The 19,286-nt window shown below is 41.3% G+C and overlaps 1 long non-coding RNA gene across 2 annotated transcripts in view; it reads right to left on the bottom strand.

Moving 5' to 3' along the window:
- The window catches only part of LOC111096413, a 20,540-nt gene extending 8,698 nt beyond the window's left edge, over positions 1-11,842 (bottom strand). For both annotated transcript variants that reach the window (XR_005360436.1, XR_005360437.1), the window contains exons 1-2: positions 11,693-11,842; positions 10,892-11,087 (exon numbers count right to left, since the gene is read on the bottom strand). This is a non-coding gene — a long non-coding RNA (uncharacterized LOC111096413). The remainder of the gene's footprint in view (positions 1-10,891; positions 11,088-11,692) is intronic.
- Positions 11,843-19,286: the final 7,444 nt, after the last annotated feature.

Raw genomic sequence — 19,286 nt, forward strand, 5'->3', positions numbered from 1 at the left:
AGAAAAAAAAGAAAAGAAAGAAAGAAAGAAAGGATGTCTTAGCGGTTAAGCACCTGCCTTTGGCCCAGGGGTGATCCTGGAGACCAGGATCGAGTCCCACGTCGGGCTCCTGCATGGAGCCTGCTTCTCCCTCTGCCTGTGTCTCTGCCTCTCTTCTCTGTGTGTCTCTCATGAATAAATAAATAAATCTTAAAAAAGAAAAAAAAAGAAAGAAAAGAAGCTATACCTGTGTGCTGTCAGCGAGGGGGAGAAGGAAGAAAACAAAAGCATGGGTTTTGGAGTCAGGCGGCCTCCGACTAGGTTTGGACTCCAGGGCAATTTCCTTAGCCTCATGCGTCTCAGAGAGTCATCATCTATAAACCGGGGTGACGCTGTGGCAGGTGAAGACTGGAGAGGCCAAAGTGTCACACAAGGCCCCGCGCTAGGGAACGCACCTGTCCTGCTCGCCTTCAGATACACGGAGGTGACAGAAGGCGGTAGGTTACTGGTTGTAGGCACTGCCCCTTAGCGGTGCTTTGATGTAAAGGATGCACGAGAGGTCACATGAGTCTCCCAAACCAGGCTCAGGAATTGACTTGTAAGGCCATTCTGCTGGGAATCCGAAGCCGTCAGATGCGAACGTGCGTTTTCGCCTCCCAATCTACTTTCTCTCTCCTCACCGGACAGTTCACCACCGCAGACTTTCTAACCCTGAGAGACTTAGAGGCAGAACCCCTGGGATCGGGGAGGCCAACGGGCAGGCCCGGGCCTTCATCCAGCCTCAGACGGTTTTGTTCAGTCGACAGAGTTGCTTAAAAATTTGTATTTTGCTGACATTTAAAAATCAAAGACATGACCTGTAAATATATGGACCGACGGCTTCTTGAGAAACCGGAGGCCTAGAACCTACATGCCCCTGTGGCTCTACACCTGCTGAATTCTGCGACCTTGAGGAAGCTTTTGGGCCCCGCTGTGGTCAAGTGAGATAGTGACAGTCCCCACCTCAGAGGGTGGTGGAGATTGAATAAGATAAGACATTCAAAAATATTTAGGATGGTCCTGGGCACACAGGTGACCTCCATCAACCTGAGGTGTTATTTTTACTCTATTCACTACTGTCTGCCGGCACAATGGAGGCTGGGTTTTCTGGAGACCTGCAAAACTGTTCTTACGTTTGAAGAAATACAAGATGGAAGTGTTGTTTAGTGTGACACGCAAAGCCAAAGTTGGTTCTTACGCAGAAAGTACAGCTAACCCAGCATTAATGCTGAGCCGTTCCAGCTTAGGTTCTGAAAGAAAAAGATGTGCATGTCTCCATTGGTGATACTTAAAGCAACAAGGGGGTGAGGGGGGGGGGGGGCTCACTTGTGAGCTGGCAGTTGCATGGTTTGCAAGGAAGGAAAGAATGAGGCAAGAAAGGGAGGGAAGGAGGAAGGAAGAAAGAAAAGAACTTGGCGTGGTTTTGTTTACCTACAGAAGGAAGAAAGGAAGGGAGGCGGGGCAAGAAGGGAGAGGGGAAGAGAGAGAGGAGGAAAAACAGAGAAGGGAGGAGAACAGAAAGGCAGGGAAGTTGTCCGAATATCGAATATCCGGGAAGGTGACTACCCATGCTGCCAAAATACTTCAGATGCGCGGTGCCCCTCTGGTAGCAACTTGCATTTTGCTTTGTTTTGTTTTCAAAAACTTCAAAGTTTCTCCAGGCTTCATCCTCATTAGAAACAAATGTCAGTAACATGCTTGAAGAAGAAAATTTGTTTAGAGATGTGTGTATGCTTGAAAATTGCACATACACAGCCCCATTGCATGATTTTCCACTAAATTTTTAACGATGAGCGGAGGTACATGGTTCAGATAGATGAGTGAATCTGAAGTATATATTCTGGTGCTTTGCACGTTGACATAAACACAGCGCTTTTATACATTTGAGAACAAATTTGTGTTATTTGAAGTGTGTGATGGGGAGTCATCAAAATGAAACACTCGTTGTGTTTATTTGAATCTCAAATTGCTCATGAAGAATACATGCCGTGTTTGAACATGCAGCAAAACACCAGCTTCTCTAAAAGGCAATCAACAACCCCAAAGGCAATTCAGTGCAAAACCCCATTAATGCTGCATTAGAGTTGAAAATCCCATTCCATGAAAGCCAGAAGAATGTGGAGTTTTAAAAGGTTTTCAACAGCAATCTTATTCTACTAGCCGAGAGAACTACAGTTTCTTTCCACTACTTTATCAGAGTATATAAAAATATATATTAGTAATACACAAAAAGGAAGGAAGAAGAGAAAGGAAGGAAGAGAGAGAAAGGAAGAGGGGAGGGAGGGAGGGAGGGAAGGAGGGAAAGGCAGATGGATGGGCGAACTCCCAACCATTGCACTAAAGTATTCAAAAATACTAGCAAAGAACTAAACTATTATGCAATTATCCTTAGTAGAACATCAATAACATACTATTAATAGCACCTCAGCCTTGTTGCTTCCTGTTGGGGGAGGGATGTGCTGAGGTGTGGATGAAGTTGAGGATCCACCGTCAGCAGGACTTGGGTTTGAGTCAAATAGTTAATTTGGGCAATAGTTAATGGTTGATGGTGACGATTCGAATGCACAGTTTTGTCTCGCTTTCAGTGCACAAGGACATTCTGATCCTTGAAAAGAAAAAAAAGCGGTAAGTAAAGTGTGGCGGCAGTGAATGAGGGCTTAATACGTGGCTGCTTTAGTCTTAAAACAGAGGTGACTACAACACAGCAGTCCACAACCACACAATTTTGGCGCACTTCAATGGAAGGAAATCTGCATTTAAAGTTTCAACCTGACACTTTGAAGCAATGCAACTGCCGCATTTGCCCATTTTCAACCCTTGCCCTAGTTAAAGGTGAAGCCCCCCCTCTGTGATGCCAGGGTAGCTTTTTGAATTCTTCATCCCCCATATGCCGCAATTTGGAAAGCGTATTTGGAGTGTCGTGAACCGGGCATCTACCATTAGAATCTTCAATATTAGATTTGCATAGCTCATACCTATGGTTTTCGTTGAAAACAAAATATGAAAAACAAATAAAGGGGACACAGAGCAAGATGAGATTGTTCGTCTGAAATTAAATAGCAGATGCAGGGACGGAAAAAAGAAAAAAGTATGTGTTTCTGTTAGGCTACGAGAGCAGACAAGATTACAGCCAATGGTGGTTTGGCTTAGAGAGTAGGAATTTTACTGTATGGTATTAATTAAAGTTGGAGGGAGTGGGTGGGGACCCGGAGGAGGTAAGCCCATGTTCCCACAGAGCCCAGAACACTGGGGCTTGGCCACCAAGGCAAGACCTGAAAACTGTGATGAAAAACGTCCAAAATAAAAGACATGAAACAAATCCTTAAAGTGTCATTACAGACAATGCTAGACTAACATAATGTCTCCACTGGTTCCCCATTAGAAACAACTACACAATTCAAAACTGCTTACCTTTTAAATTAGGTAAGACCAGATTGATTGAGGCTGGAAGCAGCATTATTTTTCCCTTCCACTGTCTCATTGACTGTAACTATGTCTTTATTGTTTCTACCAGGATGCATTTTGTCTACCTACAATAGATCTTACTACCATGGCAGTCTGTTAACCCATTGGTTTAACACTTTTTAAAAAATTGCTTCAGAAATGACAAATGGAAAAAGAGGAGAGGAGTTGCATTTTAAATCAAGCGATTTCTGAGGTTTATGTGGAAAAAAAAAAGTAAGACGCTCTCTCCCTTCCCTTTGATGACGGCCCAAAATATACAAAGGATCAAAACTCCATATAGACAAAAGGATTTTCCTGACTTTGGAGGGATATCTTGTTACACTAATGGCTCTTGACAGGTATCATAGACCCTTGTTTGCAATCTTCAGAACTAGGGAACGCTAGACTCTGCCATTTTAACCGCAGTGTCTTCCCATCAGAAACATGCAAAGCTGCCTTCCGAAGGAGACATGGACCACAGTAAGAGAAGATAGCACCCTTTAGTCAAAGGATAGTCAAAAAACAGTATATTTGATATGATCTCCTTTTCGTTTTTAAAACATAGTATTGTGTGTGTGTGTGTGTATGTATCAGAAAAGGATAGAGGACGGAGGTGTTAATGGGGATCCTCTTTTCATTAACTTGATATTTAGCACTTTTCTTGTCTTTATTTATTTATTCATGAGAGACACACAGAGAGAGAGAGAGAGAGAGGCAGAGACACAGGCAGAGGGAGAAGCAGGCTCATGCAGGCCTGGATCCCAGGCCCCGGATCCACCTGAGCCAAAACAGCCACTCAACCACTGAGCCACAGGTGCCCCATTTAGTGCTCTTCTATACAAAAAACACAAATTATGTTTAAAATATGAAAAATATTTTTAATGTTTTTCAAATGTAGAGATTTTTCAAAGTTAGTGCCATGACACCATTAAGTTTCACTGAAAAAAAAAAATCAGTCAAGGATACAGTTCACTGATCCTAAAGGTTCTTGAAACAGATTAGAATAAAGCTCTTCAAGATCACTACCGCTCAATTCCTGTTTCACGACAGGAGATAGGACAAGTGAGACCCAAGGGGGCCCTCCTCAGCGTCTCATCATAGTAAATGAAGGAGGCCAGTGCAAACCAGGTCCTCTGTCTGCAGATATATGTCTTTCTTCGATTTAGAGGAAGATCTACATGGATTCTATCACTGTCCAAAGTTGTTAACTAATCCTGGACAGTAGCCAGCAAGGGAGATACTTACTATTGAGAGTGGAGAAGGAAGAAGAGATGTAGAAGAGATCTCGTTAGAGAGATGTGTAAATAGTAGAAGCTCAGAGAGAATGATTTGACCATGGCTAAGGTGGAATGTGGCCAACCTGGACTTGACCAGAGTTCTGATTCTTGGGCCGGAGTTCACCTCCTGCCTGGAGATAACACAGGTAACATAATAGGGATTTCACAAGGAGCCACTAATTGGAGGGTCAGGATGGCAAGTGAGTAATACTACCTACCACTCAGGCATTCATTGAGTCAGAATGCCTGGAATCGGGAATCTGGCTTCACCACTTACTAACTGGTAAACCGAGGAAACTATTAATACTTTCTCTGCCTCAGTTTCTGCATCTGTAAAATGGGGGGAGAATAGCTCATCTTAAAGGGTGGTATCAGGAGTGTAAATGGGTAGTAAAATACAGTAAAACACTAAAAAAACAGTTTCTAGTCCATGATAAATGATATACTCATTATCATGAATAATGATAAACTCTTGAATAACTCTTTATTATTATTATTATATTTTATTATTATTTTTATTTAACTACAAACAAGAGGATATCTATATCATTTACCTTAAATAAAAGAAATTATTGATAAATAAAAATAAAACCTGTTTACATTATTGCTATTACTGTTGTCAGTAAAGGCTCTTGACAATTGAGACCTACTGTGTTAAAAAAAAGAGACTAACTAAAAACCACAGTGAGACATCACCTCACACCAGTCAGATGACTAGAATAAAAAAGATGAGAAATAACAAGTGTGGCAAAGATGTGGAGAGAGACGGGAACCCTCATCACTGGTGGAGTGGTGTAAATTGCCGCAGCCACTGTAGGAAACAGTATGGCATTTCCTCTAAACAATTAAATAGAACTACTGTTCCATCCTATAACTCCGTTGCGGATATCTACGTAAGGCAAAGAGAAAGCACTAATTAAGATACACGTACCCTTATGGTTTATTGGCAGCATTATCTACAATAGGCAAATTATGGAAGCCACCCAAGTGTTCATAGATACATGATGGAAAGAGAAGATGTGGCGCAAACACACACACACAACACACACACACACACAGAGGAATATTACAACAGCCATAAAAGGAATGAGAGAGAATGAGATTCACCATTTGCAATGACATGGGTGGACTTGGAGAGGGTTTTACGCTAAGTGAAATAAGTAAGACTGAGAAAGACAAATACCATATGACGTCATTTACATGTGGCATCTAAAACCAAAACAGATGAAACAAACAAACAAAAAACAGGCTAAAAAAGAGAACAACTGGTGGTTGGCCCGGAGGGAGGGTGGGGGGGTGGGGGGAATGGGTAAAATAGGTAACACGGATTAAGAGGTACAAACTTCCAGTTAAAAATAAGTACGAAGTGAGGGCGGGAGGTGAAAAAGTACAAACATAGGAAATATGGTCAATTATTCTTAACTTGTATAGTGAAGATGGTGACTACATTACCGCGGTGAGCGCTATGAGTAAGTATAGAACTGTGTGAATCACCAAGTTGTACACTGGAACTATATAACATTGGATGTCAACAATACTTCAATAATATATAATTTTTAAAAAGACTCGGTTATTAAAAAGATGTAAAAACACACAGTATCAACTGAGACAGGACTGCGAATTAATCGGAATGATTGAAAGAGAATTTAAATGGGAACAATTTTCTCAATGAAGGAAGCATATGCCTGTGTACTGTTCCGAACCACCTCAAGCTCACCTCAGCTACACTCCGCTCCCTTAGGACACACAGATAAGCCGCCCCGTAGTAATATGGGAAATGAGCCACCAATGGCGTGGGGTCTCAAGGACAAGAGACAGTAAGTTGACTAAGTCAGATATAGGAAATTGGGTCTCACCCTCTGGCTCGTTCAAGGGGTTAAAAAATGCGGGCGTTTGGGTGAGCTGTATGATATGCAGCGTGTGGCAAGGTGTGGTGCAAGGTGTGCCAGGGCCCCTCACTCTTCATTCTCCCTTCCTCTAGGCTTCTCTGCTCCAGGCACAGGGGCTAATGCCCAGGACGAGGTGAGTGCTCCCCTGCTCTGGATTGAGAAACAAACTCACTTTGTCTCGCCAGCCTCCTCGTTATCGCCCAATGTGAACTGGGTCAACCTTGTAGCAGTGTGGCAATAAGCCCAGCCTGTGTGTGAGGGATGAAAAGAGCAAAGCCTGAGCCAGACTGCAGTTGAGGCTCCTTGGACCGGGGACAGATTAGAGGGGGTCAGCCTCCGTGTGGTCCAGCCCAGCATTCAAGATTTTCGGGGCTAATAGAAACCACAGTGCTAGCTAAAAAAACACAGTTCCCATAACCATTTCATCTCCTATCATCCCTCTCCTCCTACCTCCCTTCCTCTACCTCTCCCTCTCTCCTCTCTCTCTCTATCAGCTGCTCACTGGCTCCACTCTCCTCAGAGTGGATGAGCAGGTCAGACCGGAAGATGCCCAGCATCCCTAGATACAATGATCATACCGTTTTCTTTCTTCTTTCTAAAGCAGTCCTAATATCTACATTTAGTAAATGTCCCACCAAATTATGTTAATCAGTATTTTGAAAGTTCTAGCCTAACCTCTTTCTTGGAAGGGTGATGTCAAAGCATATTGAAGAAGTTGATTTGATCACAATGAAATAATTAAAAGATCATGAGGAAAATGAAACGGACATTGATATTGCTGTGATTAGAAATATAATTTAAGATGTAGATTTTGTTTTTAATTATTCTGCTTGATTAGGACATTTGAAACTCCTGGAGATGATGGGAAAGGTGAAAAAAGATGATGGGAAAGAAGAAAATAACATCTGTGATACATGATTTTGCCTGATGTAGCAAGGGCACTTTTCTTAGGGTGGCAAGAAATTACTCACTTTCTTCATATGTATTTATTAGGGTAGGAACAGGACCTTAAAAATCTCCCAAATCTGCCCCAGAACTATGGCAAATCTTGATATATGAAAATATTCCATAGTGTTGATATCACAGAAAAATTATTTGGCTTACACTACGTACTTTTAGGACTGAGTTCTGTCAACAGTATTCAAGCACAAACGTTCTGCATACATCACTGACGATAAATTATCAGACGGTATATGTGAGTATATTGTATGTTCAGTAGGGTCTTATGAATGGTCTAGCAGGTTGACAGGCTATGCTTATTAAGGTCGAATTAAATCTTATCACAGGTATATTTAATTTTGTAATAGTTACAAAAGAGGGCATGTAGATGACTGGGCCATTTGTATATATGTGAGGTAGTGATTAGTAAGAATATATATTAAAATTATAAATCCAGTAGAAAATAGCAATTTCATTCAACATTAATTACTGTTCCTCTCCAAGACGATGGAAATGAGCATTTATTGATAGAGAAACTAAAGTATTAAAATAGAATTCATTCCCCCTTATGTTCCCGCTAACTGTTCTTGGTACTTTTAACTCAGAAGTTTCAAGTGCCCCAAACCACCGCTTCTTTAGTGTCACTTTTAATTACAGTATTGATATACTTAAGCTTTTTCTCTATGTATATTTGTAATAAAATGTAATGTTTTAAAGTATAATTCTGGGCTGTGTTTGCTCACAAAAAAAAAAAAAAAAAAAAAAGTTGATGAAAACATGATAATGTTTATTCATCTAATTGTAATGAATGACCCTGGTGGAATTAGGCGAGTTCAATCCATAGCTGTCCATAGACTTGAAAAACACATATTTCTACTCTACACAGTGCCATAAATTTTTTAGAATAAAAAGAACAACCAATATGGATTTTTTTAAATAATAAAATTGGATAACTCAATTGACTAAAATGTGTTCCCTCCATGCAGAGGTACACATTATAACGTCATCATTTATATTTCTCAACATAAATCAAATTTCATAATAAAATTGTTTTTGATGAATCACCACTTCTTTTCTGGATTCAAAACATTCTGACAGAGAAAGCAAATTTGTCGATTTCTCTGTATGATAAGAAATCACTGAAAATATATTTAAGACCTTTAGTCTAAGATGATCATTTTCAGAGGAAAGTTTCCTTGAAAAGGAAAATATTCAAATGAAGTCATTTTAAAATTTGGGAAAACATTTCAAGAATAAAATAGACTCTCTTCCCAGCATTTTTTTCAGAGCCATCTGTTGTGCTCTCTGACAATAAGGGCAAGAGAAGTCATTACAGAACAATACTCTGGAAACAATTTGCTTCAAAGAAAGAATGAAAACTTAAACAACACTACCTTTCTACATGTTTGTTCTAATTAGAGGGTTAAAGCATCCAAGCATTGTACCCAGATGCCTCTCTCTGTCCCGTTTTTATTGCTTTTCTCCACTGAGATAACATTTAACACTGCATTGAAATTCCTACTTACTGCTGTGTCCAGTAGTAAATCCTGGCACATTATTAGAATATCTGCCTGTTATCAGCTCAGTCAGGGAATGAATTATTGACTATAACTCATTGCTGGGAAGACTACGTATGACACTCCAGTGAAGTTTTGATAATTTCTAGAAGTCGTGGTAATTTATGGAAGGGGGTTTTGATTGATCTCTCACCACCTATTTTGCACCTATCAGTAAATAGGACACATATTGATGGCCTACTTGAACTACATTAACAATATAGGGAATTCACAATTTAAGCATTTCTCTTTTTTTCCAGTACAATTTCTATTAAGACGGTAACTCGGTTTCTATGAATTTTCTTATGCGAGGTTTACCCATGGGAGTGGGGGATCACAGATTCAGACTATTGGATGCATAGTATCACTATTCGAATAATTATTTAGATCTATTCCTCATTTGCAGTTGTACGCAGCCTCTGCCTTTTGGAAAGAAAGCCCTGAGACCACTGGAACCGATAAGGTTGGAACAAAACGGATACTGTGAGATTTTAAAGAATGTCTGCAAGTGTGAGGATATAGCTGATAGAATAAAGGAGAATTTTGAAAATTAACAGAGATTGAGCAAGTTACTTATTATTTGAAAAAATGCTCGTAATATATTTGATAGAAAACTTACAGATACCATTTAGTAGGATACAATGGTCACTTTAAAGTCCATTTGTCGAACATTAAGTAGTAATCACTAACAATCACAACTTTCTTTTAATTTAGGTTTGTTTTCCTCCTGTCTCATTTTTGCTGCATTCTCCAAATTCCAATTATTTCTCAGAACAAACTCTACTAGACAAATGGTTCCTTTATTTCTTTACTGAGCTTTCATCATTGTGATTTCATTATTGTTTTATTTACTACAACAATTGCTTCCTGGAAAAATAACCAGTATTTTCAAGTCCTCAATATATACCATACAATAGAGCAAAAAATATAAGTAATAATTCAAAGTTTAATGGTTATTTCCTAGATGACATTTAAAGCATGTCTAGATTTCTAGAAATTTCAACTTATACCCAAATAGTATTTAGTAATCTGATACAAAAATAATGGTGTCTCTCTTGCCAGTGCTATCAAGATTGGGGGTGGGTAATTTGACTGAATACTTGGCTTAAAGAAAATAATTCTTTCTTCATTTTATCTTAATTTAGTAGCTTCTAGCAGTCATCTAAACAATCTTAAAATTAAAAGATAATGTTAATGGGAGAGACTGTTGTCATAGGATAATGGTTTCCTGCTGCTAGATTAATGCAGTGGCAATAATACTGGAGCATTTATTGAAAATAAAGGGGAAGACAAAGCCAGGAGATTTATTTTTAAAGCAGGTGTCATGGATCCTATGACACTGTTGTGTTGTAATTACTTTGTTTCAATTTTGCCAAATTGCTGATGGAGATGATCCCTTTTCCTGATAGATGTGGGGTGGCAGCATGACATTGGCTGGTATCTCCATGACTGGAGAGTGCATCCTTCCTAACTGGAGGAACAGATTTGTCATGATTCTTCCAATCAGAAGGCACCTTCTAAAGCGTGTGCCACTTAAAGAAACAAACACCAAAATGCACAAATAAATGTGTCCTTTATCCCCCAAAAGGCAAGCATCTACCTAACACTGTTACCAATCAATCTAGAAACCTTAATGAACATCCCCCCCCCCCCGCCCCCAAGTGACAGTCCCAAATACATCACTCTCCAGCAAGCCCCAGGAATGTCCTATAGGACAAAAGCTGTATGTCTGGGTTTTAGCCACTGTGCTCAACTGTCTGGGACTTACCTTCTTTGAATGTGTATGATAATTTTGGGCCAAGTAATAGACTTCTTCCAAGTGGAATCCTCCCAGGAATGCTGTGGTAGTTGGAACTGTAAGATGGCCTCTCAGATTCCCATCCCCTGGTGTGTACACCCTATATAATCCGTTCTTGAGTGTGAACGGACCTGACTTAATCAGTTGAGTCCTTTTGAAAGAAGGCCTAGAAGTCAGAGATGGGAAAAGTCAGGCAGATTCAAGGCTGCGGAAGATGTTCTCCCATTGGCCTGGAAGGAGCAAGCTGTCATATGTGGGAGCAAACACATGGCAAGAATGTGAGGGTAGCCTCTAGAGGCGGAGAGCAGCCCCCATGAAGAGGTGGCAAGGAGATAAAGACCTTAGACCTGGAGCTGCAAGGACGTTCATTCTGCCAACAACCAGTGAGCTCAGAAGGGGACCTTGAGCCTCAGAGGAGATGGCAGTCCCGGCTGACACCTTGCTTTCAGCCTGGCGAGATCCTGAATGGAGAACCCAGCTATGCCACACCGGAGCTTCTAGCCCGCAGACACTCTGAGACAATAAACGGGTATTGTTGAAAGCCATTTATAGACATTTGTTTTGCAGCAATAGAAAACTAATGACGATGCTGCGAGAAAAAGCCAAAGAAGATATTGTGTTGCCACCCTTTCCCTCTACCGTGAATTATTCTATTTGCTCCTTTTTATCCAATATCCCACCTCCACCCCTCACGGAGCCTAGAGCAGAAAGCTGGAATAGCCTCACTATGATTAGGGTGTTTATAAATTGTTGTATGTTCAACGGTGGTACCTGCTTTAAAGAAAAAGGAAGCAGGGATAAGGAGTAGCGGGGGCCCAGCTGGAATGAGGTCTGGTGGTGGGTTACATTTCCATGTCAGTGAGTTGGGGGAGGTCTCAATGAGAAGGTTCATGTCCAGACCTAGAGGAAGTAAAGAAGCCACGCATCAGACGGAGAGTTCCAAGTAGAGGCATCTGCAGTGTGAAGGCCCTGAGAGACGTGCCATGTACAGTTTAGGAGCTGGAGGTAGACCAGGTGGCCTGGCTGTATGGTAGGAGATGACATGAGAGTTCAGGACGGGGTGGGGAGAGGGGACTTGGGCTTTCACCTGGGTTGAGAAGGGATGCTATTTGAGGGTTCTGGCAGAAAAGGGATTAACTCTGATTGACATTTTAGAAACCTCCCTCTGGCTTTGGTGTTGAGAGCAAAGCACACAGCAGGAAGGCCCAAGTGGTGAGACACCAGGCAGGAGGTTCCTGCAGTCCTCAAGCAAGGGGTGCTGGTGGCTCGAAGCATAGTGCTACCAGATGAGAGGTGAGAAGTGGCTGGATCTTAGGTATAATTTGAGTATCTGTGGCAGATAGTTCCATGGTTTCTATTTCAAATTTTCAGTTGATCAGTCCCTGTGCCTTTGACAGTTCTTTTGGGGTTTTCATGTGTCATGACAGCTGTTAGTTCCCTTCTGCTCCTGAGAAGTTGGGCAGGGCAACCCCCCCCCCCATACACACCACATTCCACCCACATGTGATTCCCCTTCCCACATGCTGGGTCTATGTCAGAAATAACCACAATATTGTTTTTCATTTGGCTCTTTCCATTTGAACTCAAAAAGGAGAAATAACACATACTGAACTCCTCTGTGTGTGCCAGACCCCAGGCAAGGCTCTTTGCATATAGCAAATCATTTAATCATATTAACAGCCTGATACAATAGGTCTAATTGCCTCCATTTTAAAATTGAAGGAAAACAAATCATAAGAGTTAAGGGATCGGTCAGGATCAGTGTCAAAGCTGAGGTTCGAAACTTGGAATTCTGCAAAGCTTTACAGGTTGAAGAAACCGTCCACGGTCCACTCCCATCTGCTAACAAATCAGTGTATGGGTTTTGTTTAATAGATTTGGCAACTTTAGTTTCTAAATCCATGGTTCTTTCTCCACCATCGATGATTTTGTCCCCCAGTGGACATTTGGCAATGTCCTTGAGACAATGTCACAACTGGGGGGGCAGGGAGCACAGAAAATCGCTCCTGGCTTAAGTGAGTGGAAGCCAGGGATGCTACTAAACATCATACAAAGCATAGGAAAGTCCCCTAACAACAAAGAATTATTCTACCCAAAATGTCAGTAGTGCTGAGCTTGAAAAACCCTATTCTAAACCATGGGTAGATGATTGGACTGTCATAGTAGAAGTAACATCAGTTGTGTAATTTTTATGAATAAGCTTCTCATTAAGATGTTCTAAAAATGAGGAAGGTTCTAGTCAGAACAACTTCAGCGCGTTGTTTGGGGTAAAATTCACAGTGATCCAAAAAAAAAAAAAATTTTTTTTCACAGTGATCCAAGGAAGCTTTTCTAGTATGTCCTATCGCACAATGCTCAATGCATATAAGTTTTCAAGCTTATATAAAAAAGAAAATGTTAGAAACCTGGAATAGAAAGTTTAGTGGCTCCAAAGTACAAAAGCTAAACTGCAAAAATTAAAATTAATAAGTGTCCAAGTAAATGTCTACAAAGGTAACTGATTAACTTGGCACTTGCAATATAATTCAATACCTACATGGACACACTCAAATTGTATTTATTGTGGGATGTTTTTGATGTGATTTTGCTGCATACATAGGCTCTATAGAAGTCTGATCATAGCTCTGCAGTCATCATATGAGAGAATGACATCAGGAAACAGGACAAAACTATACCTGAATGAAGTAAGGTTCTGAATCATGCCAAGATCTGAAAACAAACACATTTCAGGCAGCAGAAATAGCAGACGCAAAGGCTCTGGAGTGGGAATAATCTTAGCATGGTGGATGTAAGCTGGTGTTGCTAGAATGGAATAACTGGGACAGAATATAGAATGGTAATGCTAGAAAGACAGAGTCATTATGTTTTAATGTGAACACAATGGAAAGCTCTTAGAGAGTGCTAAGCTATGAAGTCCTAATCAGATTTATTTTATTTTTTAAAATTAAGTGGCCCTTCGGGAAGAATTGATATAAGGACTGTATGGCAAAAATTGCTACAAGCTTACCCCAGGATCCATTCCCTCCTAGAAATAGAACCCCAATTCAATCTGTGGTTATTGCCACTTGGAATAGACACTGCATTTCCCAAACTTCCTTTGCAGCTCCATGGAGCATGTTTGGAAGGAGCTGTGACCAATAAGTAATATATAAGGGGAAGTGTAAACAGGACTTCTAGGGAAGTACTTACAGAGAGCTGATTTAGGTGGAAAGGACTCATTATTTACCTGTTAGATCTCCTCCTTCCTTGGACCTCAACTATGGACCAAACGTCTAATATTTCACTGTGAGATGACTTTGAGGATGAAAATGGTGTCCCAGGATGAAGCCTGAACTGAGATTACAGAATAGGAAGATAGAAGCCCTGGTAAAATGTGGGTCCCTGGTGACACTATGAAGCTGCCAAAACAATGCTGGAATAGTTACCACCAAACTGATGTGACAGAGAAATGAACTCATCTTTAGAGCAGTGTTAATTTTTTAAAACATAGAGTTGGAATCAATTCCAACTGACACAGGAGGCAAAAGTGCAAGTGAAAGAATAGCAAAGAAATTATTGCAGTGAAAGATGAAAAGTGGTGATAGTAGAAGTGATTAGAAGTGGAAGATTCCAGATATACTTTGGAGGTAGTGTAAAGAGCATACACCAGTTGAAAGACTGTGTCAGGGGCTAAGAGAGAAAATGCAATCAAGGATTATCTCTATTTTTTTGGCATGGACTAGAATGGTAGTTATCCTTTCCTGAAGTGGAGAAGACTGGAAAAGAAGCAGGATTATGGAATATAAATCAAGATTCTATTTTGGACTAAAACATAGTAAAGTTGAGATCCCTATTTAACATCATGTGGTAAAGCTGAGAAATCAGATATAATCTTTTTAAGTATTTTATTTATTTATTTAGAGAGGGAGAGAAAGAGAGAGAGAATGAGTGGGGGGAGTGGCAGAGGGAGAAGCCAACTCCCTGCTTAACAGGAAGCCTACCAGGGGGCTCAATCCCGGGACTCTGAGATCATGACCTGAGCTGAAGGCAGATGCTTAACTGACTGAGCCACCCAGGTGCACCCAGTTAGATATAGATATATGTCTTAAGCTCAGGAAGAGGTCTGAGGAGCAGAAATTAATTAATAAATTCTCAATATATGGAAGATATTAAAGCCATGAATAAAACCATATAGAGTAAGTTTCAATAGAAAAAGTGCCAATGATTGAGCCCTAGGGTGCCCCAACTTTAGAGATAATGAGAAGGAAAAGCTCGTCTAGGATCTATAAAGAAGAAGGCAATAAAGCAGTATAAAAACCAGGGGCCATGTGAAGAAAATGTTCTAAAGGCAAAAACTCATCAAGTCTTTAAATGTTGCTAAGAGACTAAGATAAAGAAAGAAAGAAAGGATGTCTTAGCGGTTAAGCACCTGCCTTTGGCCCAGGGTGTGATCCTGGAGACCCAGGATCGAGTCCCACGTCGGGCTCCCTGCATGGAGCCTGCTTCTCCCTCTGCCTGTGTCTCTGCCTCTCTCTCTCTGTGTGTCTCTCATGAATAAATAAATAAAATCTTAAAAAAGAAAAAAAGAAAAGAAGCTACTACCTTGTGTGCTGTCAGCGAGGGGGGAGAAGAAAACAAAGCATGGGTTTTGGAGTCAGGCGCCTCCGACTAGGTTTGGACTCCAGGGCAATTTCCTTAGCCTCTCTGCGTCTCAGAGTCATCATCTATAAACCGGGGGTGACGCTGTGGCAGGTGAAGACTGGAGAGGCCAAAGTGTCACACAAGGCCCCGCGCTCAGGGAACGCACCTGTCCTGCTCGCCTTCAGATACACGGAGGTGACAGAAGGACGGTAGGTTCTGGTTGTAGGACACTTGCCCCTTAGCGCGTGCTTTGATGTAAAGGCTGCACGAGAGTCACATGAGTCTCCCAAACCCAGGCTCAGGAATTGACTTGTTCAAGGCCATTCTGCTGGGAATCCGAAGCCGTCAGATGCGAACGTGCGTTTTCTGCCTCCCAATCCTACTTTCTCTCTCCTCACCGGACAGTTCACCACCGCAGACTTTCTAACCCTGAGAGACTAGAGGCAGAACCCCTGGGATCGGGGAGGCCAACGGGCAGGCCCGGGCCTTCATCCAGCCTCCAGACGCGTTTTGTTCAGTCGACAGAGTTGCTTAAAAATTTGAGTTTTTTGCTGACATTTAAAAATCAAGACATGACCTGTAAATATATGGACCGACGGCTTCTCTGAGAAACCGTGAGGCCTAGAACCTACATGCCCCTGTGGCTCTACTACCTGCTGATTCTGCGACCTTGAGGAAGCTTCTTGGGCCTCCCTCGTGTGTCAAGTGCAGATAGTGACAGTCCCCACCTCAGAGGGTGGTGGAGATTGAATAAGATAAGACATTCAAAATATTTAGGATGGTCCTGGGCACACAGGTAGACCTCCATCAACCTGAGGTGTTATTTTTACTCTATTCACTACTGTCTGCCGGCACAATGGAGGCTGGGATTTTCTGGAGACCTGCAAACTGTTCTTACGTTTGAAGAAATACAAGATGGAAGTGTTGTTTTAGTGTGACACGCAAAGCCAAAGTTGGTTCTTACGCAGAAAGTACAGCTTAACCCAGCATTAATGCCTGAGCCGTTCCAGCTGAGGTTCTGAAGAAAAGATTTGTCATGTCTCCCATTTGTGATACTTAAAGCAAACAAGGGGGTGAGGCGGGCGGGGGGGGCTCACTTGTGAGCTGGCATTTTGCATGGCTTTGCAAGGAAGGAAAGAATGAGGCAAGAAAGGGAGGGAAGGAGGAAGGAAGAAAGAAAAGAACTTGGCGTGGTTTTGTTTAACCTCCAGAAGGAAGAAAGGAAGGGAGGCGGGGCAAGAAGGGAGAGGGGAAGAGAGAGAGGAGAAAAACAGAGAAGGGAGAGAACAGAAAGGCAGGGAAGGTTGTTCCGAATATCGAATATCCGGGAAGGTGACTTACCCATGCTGCCAAAATACTTCAGATGCGCGGTGCCCTCTGGTAGCAACTTGCATTTTGCTTTGTTTTGTTTTCAAAAACTTCAAAGTTTCTCCAGGCTTCATCCTCAATTAGAACAAATGTCAGTAACATGCTTGAAGAAAATTTGTTTAGAGATGTGTGTATGCTTGAAAATTGCACATTACACATGCCCCATGCATGATTTTCCACTAAATTTTTAACGATGAGCGGAGGTACATGGTTCCAGATAGATGAGTGAATCTGAATGTATATATCTGGTGCTTTGCACGTTGACATAAACACAGCTGCTTTTATACATTTGAGAACATTTGTGTTTATTTGAATGTGTGATGGGGAGGTCATCAAAATGAACGCACTCGTTGTGTTTATTTGAATCTCACATTGCTCATAAGAATACATGCCGTGTTTGAACATGCAGTCAAACACCAGCTTCTCTAAAAGGCAAATCAAACCCCAAAAGGCAATTCAGTGCAAAACCCCATTAATGCTGCATTAGAGTTGAAATTCCATTCCCATGAAAGCCAGAGAATGTGGAGTTAAAGGTTTTCAACAGCAATCTTATTTCTACTAGCTCGAGAGAACTACAGTTTCTTTCCACTACTTTATCAGAGTATATAAAATATATATTTAGTAATACACAAAAGGAAGGAAGGAAGAAAGGAAGGAAGAGAGAGAAAGGAAGAGAGGGAGGGAGGGAGGGAGGGAAGGAGGGAAAGGCAGATGGATGGGCGAATCCCAACCATGGCACTAAAGTATCAAAAATACTAGCAAAGAACTAACTATATGCAATATCCTATTAGAACATCAATAACATACATATATAGCACCTCAGCCTTGTTGCTTCCTGTTTGGGGGATGCTGCTGAGGTGTGGATGAAGTTAGGATCCACCGTCAGCAGGACTTGGGTTTGAGTCAAATAGTTAATTTGGGCAATAGTTAATGGTGATGGTGACGATTCGAATGCACAGTTTTGTCTCGCTTTCAGTAGCACAAGGACATTCTGATCTCATTGAAAAGAAAAAAAGCAGGTAAGTAAAGTTGTGGTCCGTGAATAGAGGCGCTTACATTACGTGTGCTTGCTTTAGTCCTTAAACAGAGGTGACTACAAAACACAGCAGTCCACAACACACAATCTTTGGCGCACTTCAATAGGAAGAACTGCATTAAAGTTTCAACCTTGACACTTTGAAGCAATGCAACCTGCCGCATTTGCCCCATTTTCAACCCTTGCCCTAGTTAAAGGTGAAGCCCCCCCCTCTGTGATGCCAGGGTAGCTTTTTGAATTCTTCATCCCCCATATGCCGCAATTTGGAAAGAGTATTTGGATTGTCGTGAACCGAGGCATCTACCATTAGAATCTTCAATATTAGATTTGCATAGCTCATTACCTATGGTTTTCTTTGGAAAAAAAATATGAAAAACAAATAAAGGGGCACACAGAGCAAGATGAGATTGTTCTGGAAATTAAATAGCAGATGCAGGTGACTGAACAACAAGAAAAAGTATGTGTTTCTGTTAGGCTTACGAGAGCAGACAAGATTACAGCCAATGGTGGTTTGGCTAGAGAGTAGGAATTTTACTGTATGGTATTAATTAAAGTTGGAGGGAGTGGGGTACCAGGAGGAGGTAAGCCCATGTTTCCACAGAGCCCCAGAACACTGGGGCTTGGCCACCAGGCAAGACCTGAAACCTGTGAAAAACGTCCAAAATAAAAGACATGAAACAAATCCTTAAAGTTGTCATTACAGAACATGCTAGACTAACATAATGTCTCCACTGGTTCCCCATTAGAAACAACTACACAATTCAAAACTGCTTACCTTTTTAAATTAGGTAAGACCAGATTGATTGAGGCTGGAAGCAGCATTTATTTTTCCCTTCCACTGTCATTGACTGTAACTATGTCTTTATTTTTCTACCAGGATGCATTTTTGTCTACCTACAATATTATTACTACATTGCAGTCTGTTACTCCATTGGTTTTAACACTTTTTAAAAAATGCTTCAGAAATGACAAATGGAAAAGAGGAGAGGAGTTGCATTTTAAATCAAGCGATTTTCTGAGTTTTATGTGGAAAATAAGTAAGACTCTCTCCAACCTTCCCTTTGATGAGGCCCCAAATATACAAAGGGATCAAACTCCATATAGACAAAAGGATTTTTCCCTGACTTTGGAGGGATATCTTGTTACACTAATGGCTCTTGACAGGTATCATAGACCCTTCGTTTGCAATCTTCAGAACTAGGGAACGCTAGACTCTGCCATTTTAAACCTCAGTGTCTCCCTATCAGAAACATGCAAAGCTTGCCTCTCCGAAGGAGACATGGACCACAGTAAGAGAAGATAGCACCCTTTAGTCAAAGGATAGTCAAAAAACAGTATATT

The sequence above is a fragment of the Canis lupus genome, chromosome 6 (assembly GCF_011100685.1).
Source record: "Canis lupus familiaris isolate Mischka breed German Shepherd chromosome 6, alternate assembly UU_Cfam_GSD_1.0, whole genome shotgun sequence".
In the NCBI taxonomy this organism is placed as follows: Eukaryota; Metazoa; Chordata; class Mammalia; order Carnivora; family Canidae; genus Canis; species Canis lupus.